The 24,311-nt window shown below is 35.0% G+C and overlaps 1 long non-coding RNA gene across 1 annotated transcript in view; it reads left to right on the forward strand.

Annotated features, from left to right (window-relative positions):
* The window catches only part of LOC106033739 (uncharacterized), a 151,192-nt gene extending 127,984 nt beyond the window's left edge, over positions 1-23,208 (forward strand). The window contains exons 2-4 of the long non-coding RNA XR_010834266.1: positions 5,865-5,972; positions 7,480-7,651; positions 22,268-23,208. This is a non-coding gene — a long non-coding RNA (uncharacterized lncRNA). The remainder of the gene's footprint in view (positions 1-5,864; positions 5,973-7,479; positions 7,652-22,267) is intronic.
* The last annotated feature ends 1,103 nt before the right edge of the window (positions 23,209-24,311 follow it).

Here is a 24,311-nt window from a genome sequence, read left to right on the forward strand (position 1 = left end):
TAACAGCAAAATATAACTATTGGATTTTTTTTTCCATAAAAGCATTCAGTAGAATACTGAAACACTTTTAAAATTCACATTGTTGTAATTCTAATTATAGTATTAAATTGACACTGATTAAAAAGATCAATATATAGACAAGTCAGTTCAGGAAAGCTGTATACAATGAATGTGTATAGATTTTGAATTTAACTCAGATTGGAGACGATTAGTATAATTTAAGATAACTACTTGGAGGTATTTGTCAACAATAACACTACAGATGAAGTTTAATTTATAAAGGATAGCTTTAGCTTGAAATATTCTCTTTGTGTTTACAGTCCATCTGCAAACACTATATTTTATTTTATTCTATTCAGCATTCTACAATACTGGACCAAGTCTTTTACATCTTTGGTATTTTCTTTGCTATGTAAATTCAATGTTTGGAAAGAGAAATGTGCTTTCTAGGACATCTCTATAATAAAAGGGATAATTTTATATAACTTATATAATTTTATAACAAGCATCCCCACTCTCCAATAATAATTCTTTCTGATCAGCTGTGTAACTTAAATATTTAAGATGAGAAATTTAACGTTCAAACTAGAAAGAAAACAGTACTGTCTTAGGACTTATAAAACGTCCTTTGAAAGTTCATTATGTTGAATGACCTTAGTTAAGTGACATCCTCCATTTAGACAACAGAACAATTGCATCATATATCAAGTGTATGCACTGAAAAACAGAATATTTTAAGACAGGACCAAGGATCAGATCAACACATCCGTGCAAGAAGAAAAAACAAGGCCTACAGGAGTGGAACAAATTTGAAGTCTTTCCTTTCCCTGTTTCTCCTGTAATCAGTCATGTTATATTTCTTACAGGCTAAGAGGTTTGATCCTAGCCATTGGCTAATTCAAGGTTTAGTGAAGTTGCTCAGGTGCCTATAACTGGAAAATAAAATTAAAAGGAAAAAAAAAAAAAAAGAAAAGCTGAGAAGCTGAAAACTGGTAAGCATTCAGAAGTTGTTCTTTAAAAGATTACTAAATAAATAGAAACTAAATACTCTGCCTCCAATTAAGCAATTTAGGGATAGAATATCCTGGCTTACTTTTATATGCTTGCATGCTACTGTCATTTCCAACAGATATGAGCACAGCTACCTCAGGTAGCTTTAAAAATGTGTCCAAATATTGAAGGAGTTCTTACCTTGTATAGGTAAGTACACAGGGAAACTTTATGGTGCCTTTTGGTATTCTGCATGTTGGACTGCAAAAGTCAGTTTGTAAAGAGTTTTTTAGACAAGTTAGTGTATCCAAAGCAAGCAAACCTCCACAAGTTAGAGCTTAGAGCTGGGCTTTTGTGCTTGTCTAGCAAACTGGGTGGAAACTAGAGCCTTATGTATTTCTATGTGGTGTAGCTGCCTGTTGCATACACCACATTCATCAGCTAGTCAGCATTATTCCCCTATCAGATCACTTCATTTTTAGCTCTAAGAATATGATAAAAAAAAAAAAAAAAAAAAAGAAAAAAACTTGACTATTTTTTTGCGTAATCTTCTGTAGCTTGTATTTTCTTTTAGGATTTGATGGAAGTTGGCCAAATGAGGTCTAAGAAATGGACTCACAAATACTGATGCTGCTCTTCTGAGTTTTAGCTGCAGGGGAATGAACTTAATAGAAAATTTGCTGTGAGGGTCAGGGAAACCTCTCCAAGTAAGCTCCTGTGGGTCAGGGCTCTGAATATCCAGTTATCTTTGGGGCTGGTACATTTGATTCATACCAGGCTTACAACCACTGGCCAGTGTAATCTTCCTCTTCATTTTAATTCCTTTGTGCTAAGTCATGACCTGTCCTTTAAAGTCTACCTAGCCTAATTCCTCTCTGTGGTTAGATAACAGGCATGCAGATTTATTTTATTTTTTATTTTATTTTATTTTATTTTTGGTGAAACTGTGTCTCTGAGCATAGGCAACAACTGTCTATTGTGTGTTTAGCTCTGTTCACAAGTGCTCTTCAAACTACTCAGCATGAATGCTGATATGAAAACTCCCTTCTGAGTGGAGAGGCAAGTGTTCCCATGCTCTAAAGCTGTGAATGTATCCCTAATTGGTATTCAATCTTAAAAAAAATGTCTTTCATTAAAAATATAATTTGACGAACTGGGTAATTGACTTGCATTTGATTAAGGCAGATTCTATTGGATTAACATGATTAATAGGTAAAATTATAATCAAACAGAAAGCAGTACAAAAGGTGACTTAAGTCATGGATCAGATTAAGACACTAAATATAAAAAAGACTGATACTGTAGGAATATATATTTCACAATTGGTATTGTGCTGTTCCTCTTGGACAGTGATGTAATTCAAATGAGTTTTGTGGTCAGAATCAAAGCTTGTTCTAAAGGACTTTGAAGCTGATGAGAGTTGTCTTGACAGAGAAGTGTGTTCTTGATAAAACTTTGTGTCTACAATGTAAATATTTGCTGCTCCTGTATCAATAGCAGCAAAATATTTTATTACAATTGGAAGAACTAGTTCCAAACTCCCAGAATAATAGCTTAATGGTCTTACAATGAGAAAAAGATACCCAAAGAACATCTGTCTTCTAAGACTTCCTGTAATGTAGCACTGGAATTCAGTGTAACATTTCATTGTACATATCTGTTGTGAAAACAACTTAAAATTTGGTGTGAAATTTGATATACCAATATAGGACAAAAAGGAGTCTCAGAAAAGCTTACCTAGATAAAAATCTCAGTATTAAAAAATAGAGTTTTCCTTCTAAAGAGAAGTAAAGATCATGGACAGCATCTTCATCTTAGGACAGCTGTAAAGAGGCAGGTACCACTGAAGTTACAGTGTTGAAAACTATTGTATGTAAGTGGTTTGTACTTTACTTTGAAACAGTGAGATTAATTAATTAATGTTTCTCTAGCACCTAAAGTACTCCTTCGTTTTAGTTAAAAATTCTCCTTCCTTGCCAACCCCAGCAAGTAAATTGGATTGGTTTCTTTTTAGGTGTGACAAGCTGATACAGTGGTCCACATGTGGTACACAGGAGTAATCATGAGCTGGGATGCATAATATGGTCCACTAGATGGCTTATCTAGGCAAATAGCTAAATGCTGATATTAGATTCTGATCTGAAGATTTAAAAAAAAAAAACACGTTTTCTGTTAGCATGTGTTGTTTTTCAAAAGTAGTACAGTGGAAATAACTGAAACTACAGTTAAATAACCTTCCTGGATAGGCAGCTTGTCACTTAATAATTAGATGAGATTAGTTAGTAATTAGGATAGCACTTTGTCAGCTAGTAAAGTTAGTGTATGTTGCATCCACTAAGGTCTTTGAAACAAAAAATTGATAACCAAATTGAAGATGCTGGTACAATGTATATAGTAAATTGTCACTGTGGAATGACAGACTATCAACTGTTTCAAACTTAATTTGCAGTAGAGATGTTTTCAGGGAGGTGTCTGTAAGATAAGAACTAGGTGAATTAATGACATTATCAAGCATTGATCTGAAGAAGATGTAAAACGTTAAGACACCTTCAGCATTATTTCATGATTCACTGAAATAGAATCTAAGAGTCTGTTAAAACAGACTAAGCACCTCAACATGTTCTATGTACCCTGGGAGAATGGGTAGTTTCAAATCTTTAAAACAGAGGAACATAGCTGGAATCTAAATGTTTATGGAATCTTTTTGGTGAGCTTCTATGTGTTCTAAATTGTGATTATTTCAGACTACTGAAATGGGGAATGATAATTGCTAAGCAATGTGAGAGAGCTGTCATTACAAGATAGCTTTTTATTGGTTGGCTCACAGTATCCCAAGTGGATAGACAAATTAGAATATGTTTGCTTCCTAAAGGATAAGTTCTTACACTTTAATTTCTCATGCTCTAATAAAAGGTCAAAAAGACCACCAAATAATTTCTTGATGTTTTTTTCTAGTAGATGCCAAATGACTTAGTACTGAAAAATGTCTGTATTTAACATCCTGCAGACTGTGCCACAAGGAAAGAAGTTATTGTACCAGTGACAAAACATACCAGAAAATCTGCAGTCGGTTAGAAGTGACCATTATAACTCTGCAGAGATGACTTGGTTAAACAGCACGGGTCCCACTGCAAGAGATAGCCTTCCCCCCAACTGTAGAACTTGAATATTCAATTCAAGTTCTGAGAAGATCAGGACTTGCTTATTTTTCTTAACTGAAGCCATTTAGTGACTGCTCTCTAATAGACTGGATTTATAAATTTGGGAAGATTGGAAAAGTGGCATTTCAGAAATAGCATGAATATTGCTCCGTTCCTTCAGTGCAACTTCTACTGACAACTGTGCCTACTTCAAGCATATTGAGATGTAGAGTTTAAAAGTTATACCAAGAGGAAAATAGTTACTATTGTTTGGGTCATTCTTGTTCAACTTTAAAAAGTTTGGCTCAGTCACATATTTAATAACTGGCTATTAAAAGAAAAAAAAAATCTTATTTCATTTCCAAGCTTACTTTTGAAACCTTCTCTTGAACTGATGTAGGTTCACAATATATTTATTTCAGTGACAAAGGTAATGGATTGTGTGGTCCCTCTGGTATGTCTGTGAATCGCTTTAGCACTGAAGACAGACTCTGTACTAGAATTATCAGTTCATAAAACTGAAGAAATTAATAAAATTCAGCAGGTCTATTATTTAGTCAGTTCACTTTTCTTTTCTGGAAACCCTGAATCTCAGTACGTGTTGTCTCTGTGAGGCAGTCTTCATTGACTAAGCAGAAGACTTGTCAAGACAAACACCAATTTAAAAGGTATGCACAAATCCAGCTTTAATGTAAAATGGAAGAAAACATAAGAAAGAAGGAAGAGTATCCTATGTTCAATGTCATTTAACTTAGGACAATTTACTTAACTCTAAACTGTTGATACGGAACCACTTCATTAACTTACTGCAGTAACAGTATTCTGTTTCCAGTGAACTTAGCAGTGATGGACTAGAAATCACTGTAAATGGATTTTCTATTTTATTCAAGAATCAAGTCATATTTAGATGGATAGATGAATTTGGAAAAATGTTGCTTCATCTTTATATCTAATTGAGATACCACCGTGGATTGTAAGGCTCTGGAGTATAATGATTTGTCAGCGCAGGACAGAGTGGACCAATTTAATAGTTGCTGGAGGGGTTAGGATTCCAACAGCCTTTGATCAAATCTTTTTTAGGTCAGTAACGTTTAGAGATTAGAAAAAAAAAATCAAGTAATTGGAGAGAAACCAGATGGTTTGTGGCTAATTTGGAAAAGTACAGATTATATTGTTGTGAAGCACCTTATTAAATAAAAAGGCCTTAAGATTTTATGAGGGATAGATTAATATTGATATCATGTTATTCACACAGTTTAGTGTGCAAACATCAGCCATCTTTTTATTTTTCTGCACATGCCCAGTGCTATCCCTAAAACCACTGTATGAGGAAATATTGTGATGAGTTAGCAGATGAAAGCATATGTACATTCTCTTTTATGTTTTCCACTGCTGAAGAAATATTTGCATGTGTATAAAACCTCAGTTCAAATATTAAAGTAGCCAAATTTATGCATATCATGGAAGTAACTTGGGTGAGTGAAGCATCATAAACATAAGCTGATCTTTCTGCATTCTGTACCGTTTATCATAGCATTTTACTTAAATTGCACGAGTTCCTACTCATTACACTTACACCTATTAAATCTATGTTCTTATTAAACTTTCTTTGTTGCTACATTCTGAGTACACACGTATGCACTAGATAAGAATTAAGCTGTGCGTTTACTTTAAGGAGATAAAGGTAAAATACTGCAGATCTAACTGGGTAAATATTATTCATGTTTATTACAGAAGTGCCCAGAGGCTATGAATGAAACTGCTGAACATTTCACAGATACTGCAAGGGGCAATTTCTGCCCCATGCAGTTTACAGCAAAAAATAAGCAAGACAGCCAAAAGGTAAGAGTGGATGGAGGCTGGGAAGTGACTTTGTAAGAAGTCGCTTTGTAAGAGAGGGGTGGAACACAGAGTAGTGGCACATCTGCTGCCTGAGACTTTAGATCATGCTATGTCACACAAGGAAGAGCTACACATCCCAGCACTTTATTGATGTGCCATACGATATGTTTAGAATATGTTTAATACATTAAAATGTACATTTAAAATATATTTTATATGTATGTGTATAATTACAGATATTTCAAGATGTCATGATTATTTGTTCCTAGCACACTGCAACTAGAATAGGGTTTTTATTGGCTCCTGTTAGTTTATTTAGTGTTCCTAATGTCTTAACCTCCTGTTAAGGGATGGAGAATTTTAAACTTTCCAGCGTCTTGCTGTCACTTGCTGGCATACTCGAGAATATTGTCTGAGATTTTTGGGGAATCCCTTCCATTTGGCAGAGATGTTTGGATACACTTGTTAGGAACTGAACGCTACAAAATAGACGGTCAGCTCTGGAGGGTATCCTTCAACGAGGGAATAGCTTAACGAAAGCACTGCCAAACAAGCAATGATTTGCTGAGAGGTTTTCAGAATAACATTCTTGACTTAGAGCCCATTATCTAACAGATGTGTATTGATTTAATAAGCCTCCCTACTGTTTCACAGTAAGCACTGAGTTATCTCGTCTTCAGTGCAGTATGTGGAGCAGGAAACTATTAATAAAAAGTCTGTAATTCCAGCAAAACATGTTGGTGTCCATATTTGCCAAGGACAGGTAAGGATTTCAAAGCTAGCTAAAGCTTCTTTTTTTTTTTTTTTTTTTGATTGGGATGCTGCTGGCAACTCCCTCAGCTATATATCCCTCAGATATACAAATTGCTATGCTTTTGCTCGACTATAGAATAACATTACAAACTATTTCATCTACTCCATTTTTTTCCCTGGTATGCCTCAAAATAATCTTACATAGTAACATCTTTTTGTGGCTGCAGAAGTAGGGAATTGACACCTTGCTACTGTCAAGCCTTTACTTCATTCTTGTTTCTTTCTCTAGGTGATGTATTTACTTAACTGTACAGGGCTCTGCACTTCCCTTATGTTATTTTTAATACCAAAGGCTTCATTTGCCATCTAACAAGGTTTAATAACTGTAATGTTCTGGTGAAAACCAAAGCATGAACTAGGAAGGCATATCCCTCTGCATTTGCAGAATAAACAACAGGACATAATGACATCAGTGTGTGAGCACAAAGTCTGTGTCTTTCCTAGGCTTTAGTTGTACTTTCTCTGACACCGAGACTGTCTGTAGGCTCTGCCTAGATAGACATAAAAACTCATATGCAGATAGATGATAGTAGAGCTCAATATAGTCAGTTCACAACCTGAGGCATCCAGTATTCCAGACCTGTAAGATGTGACAACTGCTTGCCTCTGCTCTGTCTCTGAAGGTGGTTTCCTCAGGAAGAAAGCAAAAACTCAGCCAGTTTCCCTGCCTTTCCCCTTTTATTTCTTACTATAGCAGGAGGCAATAACCAAGGGAGGGATTTGGCATGAAATCTGCTGCAAGAACATGCAAGTGTGGGAAGCAACAGAGAGCTCTGCTGCTGCAGATTTCTGTCAGGGTTAGCGAATACTGCTGTGTTGGAGTGCAGCTGTGAGGAGTGGAGCCGGCTGCCACAGAACTGGGCATGGTAAGTCATGGTCAGCACATAGAGCTTTCTCAACAGTTTTGAGTTGTACACAAAGTGAGTCATCTTCTGGCTACATGCACCCATGTTGAAAATGAAGGTTATTACAATAAGATGAGACCATATATAAAATGAGCATACCTATGATAATACTCAGATTTTAAAAGCCATATACATTATGAATTAAGCCGTGAGTTTACTGTGATATTTTGTGTATTTGTTCATTGCTATCAAGATGTTCAGATGAAAAAAGATCAGCTATGTGTTGAAAAGCAACTAATAATTTTACTGTGCAGTTTTGTGCTGCTAAGCTCCAAGTATTTTAGAAGAGTCTGCAAGTTTTGGAAAACTGATTGCTTCTCTCTCTTCAGCCTCTTGATGTTTCAATGTGAACGTCACAAAAAAGACCAACAAGTAACTTTTGAAAATCTTAGCTTTCAAATGTTAGTCTTATAGCTTAAAAAAAAACAACAAACAACCTAACAAAAAAAAGCTGTGTATCTCTGTAGTGCACATGTTGTAAAACTGCATAATCCCAACACAGAAAGCATCCTACACAATGCATCTTTGCATCTTTTTTAAGGTACGAAATGCTTGTGTGAGGAGTTCAGCAAGATTTCTGTATGCAGGACCTCTTCTTTCATGATCTACTACTACTTTGTGCAAAGTTTCAAGTAATTTGCTTTTCTGAATCAAGCTATAAAGCTTTTAACTATAAAATTGATCTCCCCATAAAGTACATGTTGTGTTCTAATACCGTAATTACCTAAGGCCTGATCTTCCAACCTTTGATGGCATAAGTAATCTTTATTCATCTGTCTAATCTTACTGATTGAATATAGGAGTCAAGTGACAAGCCTATCTGCTAGTGTAGCCTGATACTCAACTTTCCTAAATCGCAATTTGTTTTCACATGGATAAGTGATTTAAGTGAATGGTTAACACTGTTCTGTCTCTCTTCATTTAAGATTTGGAAGACAATTATAATTCAAAATGCTTCTCCTAGTTGAGACTCCTTAGGAAAAACATATACATAGCCTAGAGCGAGAAGTCCAACTTTGCTTTTAAATGCAAATATTTTAAAAAGTATAACACACAGTAGCATGAACTATCAATTATTCCTACTAGGCATATGTAAAACATCTTGTTTATCACAAAGAGACCAAATTAGGCTAAAAATGTAAAATAAAAATTTGTAATTGAAGTGTTGCCTGTTCTCCTTTGAAACTGCCCATTGTTCTTATCAGCAGTAGCCTTCAGGTTGCCTTGATGCATCTGAATGGATCTTTCAATAAGAAAAGTTAGCAACTGCCAGTAGTGGCCCTCTGTGGCATTTGTCATGCAATAACATCTGTCATGCAATGACTTTTTATTGAGAATGGTGTTAGAACAGTGTGCTGTTTATAAACACTAGCCTGTCAGATAAAAGTAAAGAAATTAGTTTCCCCTTACTTTCATTCTCTAAATGTCTTATTGGTAAGTACAGAATGACAATGGGAAACATTTCAAGAAAGGTAGAGTGGATTTCCTAGCTTACCTACAGACAGAAGCATATAGCCAAAAGTCCATGTAATTTTTTTAGGAAGTTGTAACTTCAGTGTTTGTTTTATTTTATTTTATTCCAGCTTCAATTGCATTAGGCTGAAGGCAGATCAACTACAAGTTTCAACAAATGTTGTTCTTAATTTTCAGTAAGCTATTAATTCAGCCTAAATCAAGTCAGACTCCACTGCTTACCTCCATGTCCCCAGAAAATTCTGTTCTGAGACAGTATATTCTCTGCCTCCACCCAGATATTTCACAGCTACAGCTGGACTAAGTCCTCAGGGTGATTTTGTTGCATTATTTTGCAGACATGATGGCTGTTTTACTAACACTTTTTCTCAAGGGAAAGTTGATAGTTTTGGACCAGGAAATAATTGTCTTAATCATACCCACTGTCTCTTCTTCAGGTTTCAAAAGTGTGTATTCACATGCCCAGGATTAATATGAATGTTAAGTATCTGTATGGCACAGTCCCGTGACTCATATGCTCTGAAAACATGCCCTGATCATCCAGTTATCTTTGGAAACTTTCAGTGAGGTTAACATTGCATCAGAGCAGCCCGTGTTGTTTGTTTTAATGTGTTGGTTTTTTTTTTTTTTTTTCTAATATGTCCTCTAAGTTCTTTTGTACCTTGAAGTCTTCAATCCCTGGCACTTAGTGGCATGTTCTGTTTTGTTCCTTTTTAACTTTAATCTTGATGGTGTGGAGTGACTTTCAAGTGCTCTGCAATCTTGGTCACCACTAGGGTTTTGTATATCACCCTAACCCCATTGATTTGCTTTGGTTGTTATTTCTAGAAGTCTGACGGTTACATTGTAACCTTGGAATTTACAGTGTTTCATAATTTAATGTATTTGATGTTGACTGGATTGATAGAGACTGTCGTTTAATACAAATTATGTCCAAGTACTATTATTTAAAGATCTATTGTCTATAATTTTTCATAATTTCATTTCTCTGTCCTCTTACTGATTGCTTCTATGCTTTTTACAGCTCTGAGGTTTTAGGTGTCAGAACACAAATTTCTTCCACAGTTTTTAGCAATATGGTTTGAAATGAGAGGAAGCCTACCTCTACATGAGGTTTGGTCTCAAAAAGTTAGAAAATCTTACTTTTTTAAACATGTGTTCCCCCTGCTATTACCTAGTTCTAATTTCTCTAACAGCATACAATTAGGTAGACTTGACTTAGCTGTAGAGACACTTTCATTTCAACTCATTAAGTGCATGAGAGCTCCAGTAGTGCTTACTTCTCTTAAAATAACAGGTCCTCTTCTAGGTGCTATCTTTATATATTTTGCTGTTAAAAGACTGGATGCTTTGTCATGGAACCACTCATTCCAAGACAGCAGAACATGTTGATTCTGTTGTTTTCTGACTGATACTGTTATATCTAAGCAAGACCATCAATGGTGTCATTGTGTGATAGACTGAAATTTTGAGATACACTGATGAAAATTCATGGAAATGAAGTAATTGGCAGTTTTTCCTTGTATTAGTTATTAATGTTAAATATTAAATATGGTTTATTTCACTTGTCTTCCAGCATTTTCAAGTTATGAGAGGTTTTAGTGTTGGCCACATATACTACCTTATAGTAGTTGTCACTGGACAGTATGGAACTTGGCTGTTCAGGTGTTATTTGGGAAATGAGTCATTTTTGGCATAAGCACAAAAGCTGAAGTACTTATTGGGAGAATCAGCAGTGATATAGGTAAGAGCTGATGCATCTTACAATGAAATTTATCCCTTCTCTCTTAAAGCGGTTTGCTTTTATCAGGTCAGAGTACTGATGTGACTGAAAATTCAAAATGCTGGCACTACACAATAGGAAGGCTTTCACTGCAGAAATGTGTTTCTTTTTTAAATGAAAATTGAGATGTTCTAGTATAGGCCAGATTTATGACTGGACTTGGAAAGAACTGTGGTCTTTCCTTGACATGGTACAGAGCTGCAGAAACAGTCCTACCAACATGTATTTTGTGTTAGACTCATATTGTGGTCCTTAAATTCACAGTTTTCCCTGTTTGGCTTGCTGACTCCCAAATCTTATCTTTCTGTATTCCATTTCAAAAAAAAAAAAGGGGGGGGGGGGGGAGGGGAGAGAGAAAGGAAGAATTAAAGCAAGTCCCATGCATTAAATATATACAGCTTAGGTTGTCAGACAGGAGTTGTTGTCTATAAAATAATAAAAAATAATAAAATAAAATTACCAGGGCACATTAGCTGTTCAATCAAAACAGTCACATTACCAGTTCAATCGAAAGGTTGATATTATAAATACCGCTTTTTTCTTTAAAGAAACATGCAAATTATTTTTTATTCAGGGATCCTCTATTTAAGTGCAGCAGTGATATGATTCAACTTGCTCCAAGTTTATCCCTGCTTAGTATTGGAGAAGTGGTGGGTAATGTATGTGGGTGCACCTTGCTGAATTGCCAGAGGTTTTAAGTACAAGCAATGCTTAAAATACAACATTGGAACAGTGTGATAGCAAACTGGCGTCTTTACTGGGTTGAATAATGGCCATTGCACCATAAACAGAGAAAATTCATGCTCTGACTTTTATGTAGCTTAACCATGTAATCACCGCAGCATAACACTGCTACAAAACAAAAATGTTACTTCTCTAGACATCCCATCTTTATTTCAGGCTGGTTCTTTAAATGACCAGAACTTCAAAAACCCTCTTGGACGAGAGGTTAAATGATGCCATGAGGAATACTGGCCAGCATATGGTCTTTCTAAAAACTCTCCTTTCTTTAGCTGTGAACCTGCTTGCTTTGTAGCTTTGTGTTCACATTTAGTGTCTGATTTAGCAGTTAGTCAAGTCCAACAGGAGAACTCGGACTATATCCTTTGTGTTACTCCTACTTCAAAAGGACATAAAATAGCCTTCATATCTCCATCTCTCTACCAAAATCTCTCCTACATTTTGTTTTGTTTGTTTGTGTGTGTGTGTTGGAAAGGAAGGAGTGTACCTGAAGCAGACGGTTGTTTCTTCTCTTTATATTGTTTGATGCGTGATGAGCTTGGCTATCAGATCTCATTGTGTTACTGAATATGGCTTCATTATCTACAAAAAGTGCTATCTACAAGGAAACAAATATGCCCTCTGCTGACTTCATCTGTGGCTAGAATTTTAAAAGCTGCTGTCAGAGAGTACCATGATGGTACCACGCTTGTTTGCAAATAAAGCAAATTAAAATAAACATCTTTTATCATAAGAAAGCAATTAGTGTTGATTCGCAGCTTCACTTGGTTTTTCTTTCCTGACCTTGACTATATCGTGATGGTTTTGTGCTTCCTCGGACAGCTTCTACTTGCATCTGCATCGATTAAACCTTGATCTCATTTATTATCTCAGGAAATGGTCTCAAGGTCACAGGGCTGGAAATTTAATTATGGTGGCAGTATATTAAGTGGCACATTTAAAGATGCTGAATCGCAGTAATTAATTTTTTGGATGGTGGTCTCTAGGGAACAGGTTTTCTCCACACTGGGTGTTTAGACATCCATCATGGCCATTCAGCTTGGCAGCTGTCTTTTAGCTTTAAACTGCATCATTATTCATCTTTTACGACTGACTTTAAAAACACTAGACAACTATATTCTTTTTTATTGTAATATATGTCAGATGCTTGTATTAAGCTATACTTCACCTTTGCTATAAAACATTAACAGAGGTTGCTAGTAGCTACCTGGGCTGGCCTCTAAATTGAGACAACAATTACCCTTCGCTGACATCTAGTGTCAAGGCATGAGATATAGCTGGAGTGCTGAATCCATTGGCCTGGAAATCTTGCACTTCCCCAGTGATTCAGGCTCACCCAAGAAGATGCAGCACTGGACATAATTAGTGGACACGAGGGATTAACTTGGCACTCAGTGTTGACTTTGTAGCAGCACTAGGTTATTGAATGAAATGCAGCTCTGCCAAGGTCTTAAAAATCTTGTAATGTTTAATGAAGGAATGGTCATTAAACTTGCTGGATCAAATATTAGGCAAGATGGAACTGGGAGGTATTTAATAAGGAGGTGTGAAAATATGAACTAAATCACATACACTCGTTTAAAAAGCTGGCAAAAGACCAGCCTCTTTCAAAATTTTCACTGCTGGTTTAAGGTAGATGCTATTGAACTAGGGAATGACAACATTAGGCAGGTTTTAGCTATCTATGTAACTTCACAGCAAGTTTTTCTACTATAGAATTATTTTTTTCTTAAATGAAACAATTTAAAATTCATACACTGATGAGATTGCAAATAAATGTTCTCCAGCAAGTTCTCATGGTGAGCAATATTCACACATTTAAGTGAGGTTTTTCATACCCTTTGTCAAGCTGAATCTTAAGGTCTCAGAGTGCCCTGTTCTACTCATATGTTATTAAAATTGGATAAATTGTGTGTATTATATGGCTGTACCTGTAGCCAGGCAAAGCAGAAGAAATCAGGGCTAGCTACACCTTCAAGAACAAAATAGTCAAAACGGTTAATTTTTTCCCTTGAGTTTTGTAAGAAACCCCTTTATTCAGAATTCATTGGATTTTGTGAAGAAAGAAGTATACCACAATATAAGAAACAAGACTGAAATGCAGCATTTGAGGGATGTTTATAGCAAATACAAAAAAAAAAAAAAGTAAAGAAGGTGTGTGGATATTTGGATTTTTTTTATCAAGTTTGTTTCCTTATTTCTTGTACCCCATTCTAAATACAAACAGATGGTTGTGTTGTTATTCTCCATGATATTGCTGGATTCAAAATTTAGTTAAACATATCTGCATGTAAATATTGACATCATTATGCATGTATTCAGAATGGAATGGGTAGTAGCCATATAGAAAGTTTAAATTTTGGAACATGAAGGGAAGAGAGAACATCAGTATAGCTTACATTACAACTGTCTGAAGAGTGACATATATAACAAATAATATATCAGTTAAGGTAAGTTTATTCTAAAGATTAGGTGAGCAGCTGTGCACAAGTAAGTAGAGGAACAGAAAAGAAAAATCATTAATGCTAATTTCAGAAGAGGCTAATGGTACCATACTAAGTATTCCTGATGAAATGCTTCTTCAGCTATAGTCATGATATACATTCTATCCATATTATCTCACTGTTGGATTAAGTCAGTGCCATTTTTGTTGAAACCAGGATAGCAAATATTCCTGCAATTCAGGTGGAAGGATGTACTGTATGGATGGAAAAAACAGGCTGTTTCATGTCTTTTTGTCAACAAGTTCAATCAAAAACCCTTATGGTTCATGTCTGGAGGCTATTTTATCTAAAATGCTACAGTAGAAGGGCAGCAGTGATAGAAAACGGTTGTACTTGACTTCCTTTTCGTGACAGACTTGCATATGCTTGGTCTTTCAGAATTTATTCTACTGAAAGTTTGAATTTATAAAACCAAGTATGAGAGGTTTGGATCCAAGTTCTACTTCATCAGCACCTTCAAATGATTTATCAGAGGATTTTTCCCCTTTTGAACATCTCTTACTAGCATTAAACACCCTGTCTTTCTTGTAATGACTTCTTCCAAATCTCATTTGAGCATAAATTTTCTAAAAACATTTCCAATTGTTATTCAGTGTGTTTGCTTCACTTTTTCCCTAGTTCTGAATGCCACAGTGTTAGTTTATATTTTTCACCTTTTCATATGTGGTGTGCAATAATTGGTTTTCTGCACATGAGAACTAGCTTTCAAAACTCACATGACTGATATCCTCATAACCATCCACCCTGAACTACTCTCAACTTTCCTAAATGAGATTTTATTGGAACTGATTATGATGAGATAAATGGGTGACTTCACTAATGTGTAATACACTTTTCAATTATAGAGTACGTATGATAATTTACATTTCTTGTTTGATAGCATGATATTTATGTGACATTCTGGATGAGATCTGCTCCTGTTCATATAATGGGCTTCTCCTAAATCCACTTTCAAATGCTTTCAACATCCTTTAATTTTTTTGGATAAACAAAGATGTTACAAATCCACCTTAATCTGTCCTTCAGTGGAATGAAACCTACCAGTGGATAAATTCTAGTCCTGGAATTTGTTGCCTAAGAAGCCAGATTATGTCATCAGCCTAACAGGTGCAAATAATGTGGATTGGAATAGGAAAAGTTAACAGGCTTATGATTTCTGTCTGAACAATCATTGAGTCAGATGATCATAGGATAACTCAGGCAGGAATGACCCTCTGGAGGTCTGTAGTATAGTCCTTTGATCAAAATAGGATCACTTGTGAGATCAGACCAGGTTACTCTGGGCTTTATCCAGATTTGTCTTGAAAACCTGTAAGGAATTACCTGAATCATCTTCTCCACTAAAGTAACTTCTTTTCTAGCCTGATTTTGACTCTATAAGTACTCCCAGGGAGTAGCCAAAAAGAAATCTCCTTCCAATTAAAATTATTGTATCCAGTTATGATCATGCAAACAACCAGTCAGGATTTATTGAACCTTCAGCCAGCTGCTTAACCAAGTTGAAATTATTGATAGCCCACGAGTAGTGATCAAGATGGATAGGCTAAATGAAGAGGTGGCTTTTCTTCTTCTCCCCCCACTCCTGTTGTTTTGTGGTTTTTGGTTTTGTTTTATTTTAAATAATAGAACCATTGAGCTGGTAAGAAGTCTTGAAATGCCATGTCAGCTCAGCTAGCATGGTCAAGGAGATCAGCTGTAGAATGGAAATAAAACTGTTAAGTTGCGGCTGCCCTCCAATCAGTCACGGGGGTAATGATGTTTGGCTTTAGTCAGGTTATATGTCAGTAAATATACATCTCTCAGACAGCCTTTAAGACAGCCTTAAGCTTATGCTTATTGTTTTATATAGATAGGGGTCGGATGCTGATATATGGTGGTCATAGGCCACTGGAATAAATTTAACAATGTTCAGCAGGTAAAGTTAATCTCAATAGAACAGAGTGTGACTGCAGTTTTGATAGAATATGCGTTCCATTGACAGCAATGGGGTATTTTTTCTCTTTCAAGTTAATCTAAGTTAAGATGATCTTTTTCCCCTGCCTTGATTCTAAATTTATCACTACCTGAAGTAACCAATTACTTCCAGTCTTTAATGTAGGGCCTTGGCAAGCTCAAAATTCAAAATTCCAGCTTATAACACCACCGATGAGCTGTATTCTTCTCACCTGCCCTGTTCACAGGAACATGAGTCAAATACAAAGGTAATGAGACCTTAGAATTTCAAATTCCTGCAAGTACTGGAAAACACAAATGTCATCTCTTTTACGTGTAGAGTGATTGTGTAAACTCTGTCTTAAGAGTTAAGGACTGAGACAAGACAAGACAACACCAATACAGACATTCTAGACTTACATAAATGAAAACATTACTTAAAAACCTTACTATAGACTTAGAAGAACATTACCATGTTTTTCTGATTATTTAAATTTCTCCTTGAGATTACTGTTAAATAATTTGTATCTGTTTGCAAGTACTGGGGTCATGCCTTCTATTACTATAGATTGACATTAGTTACTAAAATCCACTAAGTCCCTCTTGTGAGAGTTCAGCTGCACCACTCAAGTTTTTTTAATGACATACAATTAGGTGTTATAAAACGCAGAAGGTCCCATTATGCCAGCCTCTACTCTTACTAGTATCCATTATTACCATTCCACAGACTAAGAAAACATAGAAATACAGTCTATAGGCATATAATTACATGCCTGTTTGCATTTCATGTACCATCAATGCAATGAGACTAGAATTTGATAAAGCCATTTATGGTATTCCGTAAGTAAAACTTGCTTTTAGACTTAGTATGTAATTAGTGTTCGCTTTTAGGTTAGCAAAAATGTCTGTAAATGCAGGGTTAAACTAGAGCACCAGGCTGCCATATAGTATAGCAACAGCCATTAATCCAGATCTCCTTGGAACAGAATAACAAGACTGGTTTAGTTTACTAGGATTTATACAGAGCGATGACTTAATCCTAAAGTTTTATTTTGTGTTTTAATTGTCAAATATCCATTGAATTCATGGAGAATTTTCCTGGATAAAGTGCAAGACTGGAAAAACAACAGGTAACATCCAGGACTGCCAACAGAAATTGTTTACAAGAAGTTGAATGAATATGATGCTTTAAATGTTAAGCTTTGCTGGTGTTGTTTTGCTCTTTTAAGTTCTTGTAGTCTTTAGCACAGTAACTTCTTTGTAAGACTTTAGGCTACACACTCATGTGAAATAATTAAAGAATTCTGATTATTACCATATATATATGTGCTTATTTGATCAACAATAGAAAATAGCACAAAGAATGATTGCAAACTCCATCCTCAGCTGAATTCTACCCAAAGCATATAGCTTAGCCTTTAAACATGCAAGCCTGCTCAATAGACTGTATTTATACTAGCTATCCAGAGCTGATACAGGCTGTACTAAAAAATCACTAATAAACCCAGAACTGATAAAGTGCTTATCTATCTGATGTTCCCACTCTCTGCCCCCCATTATTAAGAGGCTTTTCAAAGGTAGACAACTACAGTATATGGACGATACCAATTTGTAAAACCAAGACTGAATTTGCTTCATATTTCAGGGCATGGATAATGTGCAAACAAATAAAACTTACCTGGACTACAGCCAATTTGTTTTTGACAAAATACGTTGCAGATTATTTAATGTATATTGTATAGCATTTTATATGTTTATATTTTCTATAGCATTCTATAGCTACCATTTTTGTTAAATGCTGATCCTGGTCCTAAATGAAAATGATCCTATCATCAATATAAACATAACAGACTTTACCTTTGAAACCCGCCAGGATAATTTTTATGGGACTTTTAAATGTTCGGGAAGTTTTTGGTGGTGGTGGTTGGTTGTTTTTTAAGTTAGATGGTATTAACTAGTCTGTTCACTACAAGACAATTTTTAATTTTATTTTCCAATAACTACTTTCCATTCAAAGATGGTCTGGGCTTGTATAGCACTTTTAAAACAGGTTTTCTAAGACTTCACGTGTAATGAATGACGCTTCATTAGCTTTTTTATGCAAATATCACGATGTGAAAAAAATCCTACCTGTTACCAGGAAACCCATAGTTAAACAGACTCCTATATATGTGAAAATTGAGTAAAAACTGAGAGTTTGTGTCTGTCTGAACTACAAATAGCATGAAATTTTTCGGATGCTATCCGTATGATCATCATATGTTAACTTTCACCTAGTAAGGCCCATTTCAGGAAAACACTTAGGCAGGTATTTGAAGCTATTGACTTCTGTAAGCATGTGATTAAGGGCTTTCCAGAAGAGCGACCCTAATTATCATTCTTATGACTTAAATAAGGTCGGCTATATCGGCACACCTTCTCAATGCAGGGAACAAAGATTCAGCTTCAAAATTAACATCTTAAAGGTTTGTATTTTCCTCATGTAATACATTAAGTTCCTTCTGTTTGAGAATGAGAAATATTTTAAACTATTTTTGAACAGTTTATCAGGGACATTTGGCTTTTTCCTCCTCTTTCCCCTCTGGCCAGGCTTAAAAAGTATTAAGTTATAGGTCTCTGAATTTTCTATTCAAGCATAAGGTTTACTACCAGCCAGTTCTGACTGTTCCTCTGTTTAATATTTGATCAGTGTGTGGAAAGGCTTTCGTCTGAAGGGAACATAAGATCAGTAATGACTTTTTGTCTTGCTGAAAGTTAGTTGTCTCCTAGCAGTGCTTTTAAGACTATGATACTGTTTCTGTGTTTTACACTGGTGTACATTGTATTCAGTCTTAAAAGCTTTAGATCCATGCAAGGCATTCTTAATGTCAATATTTCCTTATTTTTTTTTTATCCTTTCATAATTACCCTTATGTTATCACCCAGTATTATTAGTAGTCACTGTCAAAACTCACTTTTCAGATTTTTTAAAAAATTGCGTACCTATTTTTTCTGTTTTCTTATGAAAAATAATTATAACAATTTCAATGTGTAAAAAGTTCTTATTTAAGGCATGTCTCTATCTTAAAAAAAAAAATTTGCTACTTTATAATGAATTAATGGAAAGAATTAAAAAAAAAAATCCCTTCATGTGGCTATGCTTCTATATGAATTTTTTTACACTGATAAAGCTTATTCCTGTAAAGAAGTCTTTTTAAGACTTCAAAAGTACCTTTTAAAGTGATGTACCTTCACGTATGTCAAGATTTTTGCTAGCATGATAGCGTCAGAAAAAACAAGTCATATCCTTTTCTGTAATTACATTGGTGTGATTGATTGTTCAGTATTGATTATTATTTCTGTGCTGGTATAGATTCTTCTTTGCTACTTAATGATCTAAAGAAAATCACTGAAATAATTATTTGCATTGTGTCTTTAAGATTATTTTAAAGAAGAAAGCAAAACTTTTCCAGCTATTTTTCTTAAAGTAGATTCCATTCCAACACAAAAATGTTTTCAAGAGCTACTAACACAAGTAATAGTTCAGTGTTTCGTAATAGGCTGCCCAAGAAGTATGTTGATGTCCAGAAAATGCAAGGCAAGTAATCAAGTAGTAAATTTCTAAGTTTACATAAATGATCTGAGAGTACAGTTCAAGTCTATGCAAAAATGTTTAATTCAGCATTTTACTGAGGCTGATAAATGAAATCTTAGCAATATCTTTGTATGGGGTTTTTGGATTAAGCTTTATCTACTTGCACCATATCTTCACTGAACAGATTTTTAACCCTTACAAGTGAAAGTATTTTTTTCTTATTTTTCTTACTGGCACTTAAAAACCTGCCCTCTACAACTTATTCCGATTTCAAGAAAAAACATTAAAATATCAAGAAAAAAACAGGAAAAAAGTTCATTAATACATATCCAGAATTCAGACACCGTTTAAAATGTCAATGTTTTTTTTTTATGTTCACACAACAAAGGCAAGCTTGATCACAGGTTTGTAACAGAACATTTTAACTCTTTGTAGTATATATTTCTAAATACTTAGCAGAAAGCAATTTATTAACTAATTAACATAGAAGTTAAGCAAATTAGACCTGGATAGAGCCAGGACAGATATGCTAACTTTTTTTTTTTTTTTACCACCTCTCCATTTCAAGTGCAGTTAATTGACGTACAAAGTTATCTTAGGACTATGAAGATGGTAAGCTTTAGCATTAGAAGGAGGTATTTTACTGTACAAGTGTAATGGGACTGGTTTTAATATCAAATATTCACTGCAGTGAATACTCTTGCCCAGTTACTGCTGAAGAATACAGTACAGTAACTGATGATTCTTCTCACTGTCTTTGCAACACAAGAGACTACAAGTACAGCGTGTTTCAAAATGCAATTTATACTTTTACTTTTTATGCCTAGTGCCCTTATATTACAGGGTCCAGTGGTGATTGGCACATTCGGCTTTGAGAAAACACTATTTAAGACTTTAAAACTAAGATCTCATATAGTATTGAAAAACACATCTAGAGATAAAGTATGGTCTTTAATCACATGAGCATCAGTGTACAAGCAGGTGAGTTTTTGGAATGCAGTGGAATACTCATGAATAAAGGTTTCTGGAACTGACCTGTGTTTTTCTTGCACTTGGTTGCTGAAACACAGAGGTATTTTTATTAATTAAGATGAATTATTCTGTTATTTTCCACAGGCAGTTTCTGAAAGCAACTATAACGTTATTTTCTGAGATATTTGTCTTGCCTTATAGGTGGTGTTTCATCACTGTCAGAAGAGCTCCCTGTGTAGTTTCCAATGAAGCCTCACAAACATGCAAATCCCATTAGTAACTCCCCTACTGGAGGGGAAGTTGATTTAACTGGAAGTCGAGACAATTGTAAACCTCACTCCAAAATAATAATAATAAAAAAATCCACAACTCTTTTTTCTTTTTTTTTTTAATCAGCTCTGGACCTGAGTATGATTAGCAGGAAGATCTGTCTACAGCACTACAAGGAATAATTAAGCTGTAAATTTCATCTTTGTTTGCCAAATGGGAAACAATATTTTTTACCACGGGCTCCCCCTGCCCCAACTTTGTCTGTCTAGACAAACATAATTAAGTAATGGCTGATGGTTTGTTAGCATTTTATTACATGTGTTTGCAAGGGCATTAAGAATAATCATAAAATGAACAACAAATGTTATAGGTATTGAGATTTTCAGCAGTGGAAAACGTGACTTTTTCAAATCAGATGGGCTGGAAACATATTCCTACAAATTAACTGTTCCTCTATGCAGAACAGCAATTGAGATACTTCTGTCTTAGTTGATTTACATACACTAATTGCTAGTGCCAATTGCTAGTTCCTATTAAGCACTGAGTTCACCTGCTCAATAAAATTCATAAATTAATACTTTCAGATGGCAGGTATTGACAAATAGCAGGAAACAGTAAATTTGCAATGGATTATCCTTTCATTTAGGAACCTGTTTGTTGCTTTTGTATTCATACAAATCTAGCGAAGCAGTCAAAATTTGCGAGCTTTTGTATATTATGTAAATGTATGTCTATGTATATATTTATATAATGGTAGAAGTTGCATGCAGACAGGGATGGAAATATTTTATTTTTTTGCACTTCGACTAAGTCATGTGATCAAGATGTCTCTACTAAAGTGACTCATTTATCTGGCTGGGAAATAATTATGTTTATATTTTGCTGCTGAACCTTTAAAGCAGATTGAATTCTCCATATACAGGACCTACAGGAATAATCCATATTTATGGCTAATGCAGTTCAAAGGAAAATCTGAGCTGGCATTTGTAAAAATTCTTTGCAGCTGAATTTCCCCCCAAAAAAACATTTAACAGCTTAGTTCACTACCATATGGCTCATTTGTATCTTAATCAATGCACAGCTGACAACACAGAGGACAGTATTATAGGCACGATCTGCCTTGCCAGCCGGTGGCAAAGGGAAGCCACAGACTTCACAAGTGATGCTCAGCTATAGTACAATTGACGTAACCTGTACAGACTTCACAGCAAAATGCATATTCATAATATATTTGTAGATATATATACACACACTCATATATATATGTAAGTTCTGCAACACAGTAACTTATAGATGTTCTGACTCACCTTTTTTTTTTTTTCTCTTAGGTTTAGTAAAGACTTCAAGGCCAGAACTGACATCCCTGGAGTTCTGAGTACAGCTTCTAGTGTTATGTCCCCCTCATAGTATATGAAGAGGATGCTCAGAGATAAGAGGGTCTCCATGCTCTTGCTGGAGGTATGAATGTATAAAGTATGATGAAAAGAAGCATGCCGTGCAAGGGTGAAAAATACAGATGTTAGAAAATGTTTACGAAGAGAAGCATTATTTCTGTTATGCCAAGACACTTGCTCAACTGAAGAGGAACAAAATTGCCACTGCTGGAATTTCAAGTGAAACCTCAACGCTGTTTATTCTTAGAAGTTAGTGAATTTTAGGGTGTCACCTGTGACCAAATGGCCTGAATTCTGTTCCTCTTGTATTTATATTGACTTCACAAAGAAGAGACTGGAGCCCAAGAAGCCATAATTAAGTAGGAAAGAAGTATGAATGAGCCAACGAAGAAGACTCCGAATTTAGGATTTTACTGTAGAGTATTTCTGCACAGTTTTGAAGATAAAACTTGCCCTGCATGAAGTTTAAATACTGATAGTAATAACACAATCGCATGGATGTAATTAGTTATCTCTCTGCCTGGTGTGCATGTGGGTTTGTAACAAATGTTGTTACTTGTTTGGTACTGTGATACTTCTGATGTTAATTATTAGTAATTAGTAATAATTAGTAATTATTAGTAATTAGCACTTTACTACAGAAAGGAACAGAGAGGTGTGGATCCAGTATTAAGCTGGATTGCATTGATGCAAAGATTCAGAATTTCTTCCCTCTTTCATGGGAGAATAAAGTTTCCAAGGTTTTAAATGACTTCAACTTAATAGGTGAAGACATCGCTCAATACTGGATTGTCCTTTTGTGACACAAAATCACTTTTTTTGACGCTATCTTTACTGTTGTGTGAAATGTTTACAGTATGAGCAATGCAAATGTCAAAGAGAAATTCCACTTTGAGCCATTGAAGACAAGTTCATGGTTCTGGCTGAAAATAGGTGAGATTTGATTCTGTTAAAGGTTCATTTTGAATTTGTTAGAGCCCAACTATCTAAGCAAAAATTATAGTGACAAAATTTATAAAGGGCAAGAACTAAAATAAATGTTCATTAGTAGTATCTGTAATTTACGTATCTTTTTATTTCTGAATAAGTGTCTGAACTTATAAGTGTCTGAACTCCAGCAATTATAGCAGCTGATTCTCAGTACCTTTAATTAGATAGTTATGACTTGTGTTTTGTATCTCCAGTTCTGAAAGTACTTTGAGATGTATTTCTGGGGCTAGTGAAGATGAGCACTATTGTTCAGTATAAATTAGATACTCTATAGACCTAAAATTCAGGCTTTATGTGTCTTAGTGGCACATCTAAGCTTAGGACTGCTAAAATTAGTAGCCCCCTAAAACAAAACAAACAAACAAAAAAAAAACCTGTAGATGTGTCACATAAGGTACTATGGCTTAAGATCAGAAAATAATAAGAAGAATTAAGGTGCTTGTCTCTGATTTGCATAGACATTCAGATCATGTTTTCAATTTTTATCTTTTTGAAATTCACATGCAGTATAAAGGTTATAAATCATGCTTGTGAGCCAGAATATCTGCTTTCACTGTTAGAAGGCACGTTAACAGTATTAAAACTTATCTGAAACTTGAATGCTTTCCATGTTCATTTTTTTAAATAAGAACTGTAAATAACAGGCCATTTTGGAGTATAATAAATGATCCCTTACAAAGCCTAATAATAACTTAGTTTAGTTATAGCCCTTCTTCTAGCAATAGAAAGCTTACAAAAAATATTCCTACAGCATACACATAATTTTAGAGATCTGGAATAAGGTTTTGGAGCAAGTCCATTCATCTGTTTAGTGCAAGTATGACAATTACTAGGAATATCTTTAACCTAATTCTCATCTTAGGAAGCTCCCTTATCTTTTGGGGTTTCAGTTTGCCAATATGACTCTCTTTGCAGGTATTTCCCTTCAACTCAGACTACTGCTTATCCTCATTGATCAAATCTCATCAATCAGATACTAAAGATTTAT

Source organism: Anser cygnoides, chromosome 11 (assembly GCF_040182565.1).
Source record: "Anser cygnoides isolate HZ-2024a breed goose chromosome 11, Taihu_goose_T2T_genome, whole genome shotgun sequence".
NCBI classification, from domain to species: domain Eukaryota; kingdom Metazoa; phylum Chordata; class Aves; order Anseriformes; family Anatidae; genus Anser; species Anser cygnoides.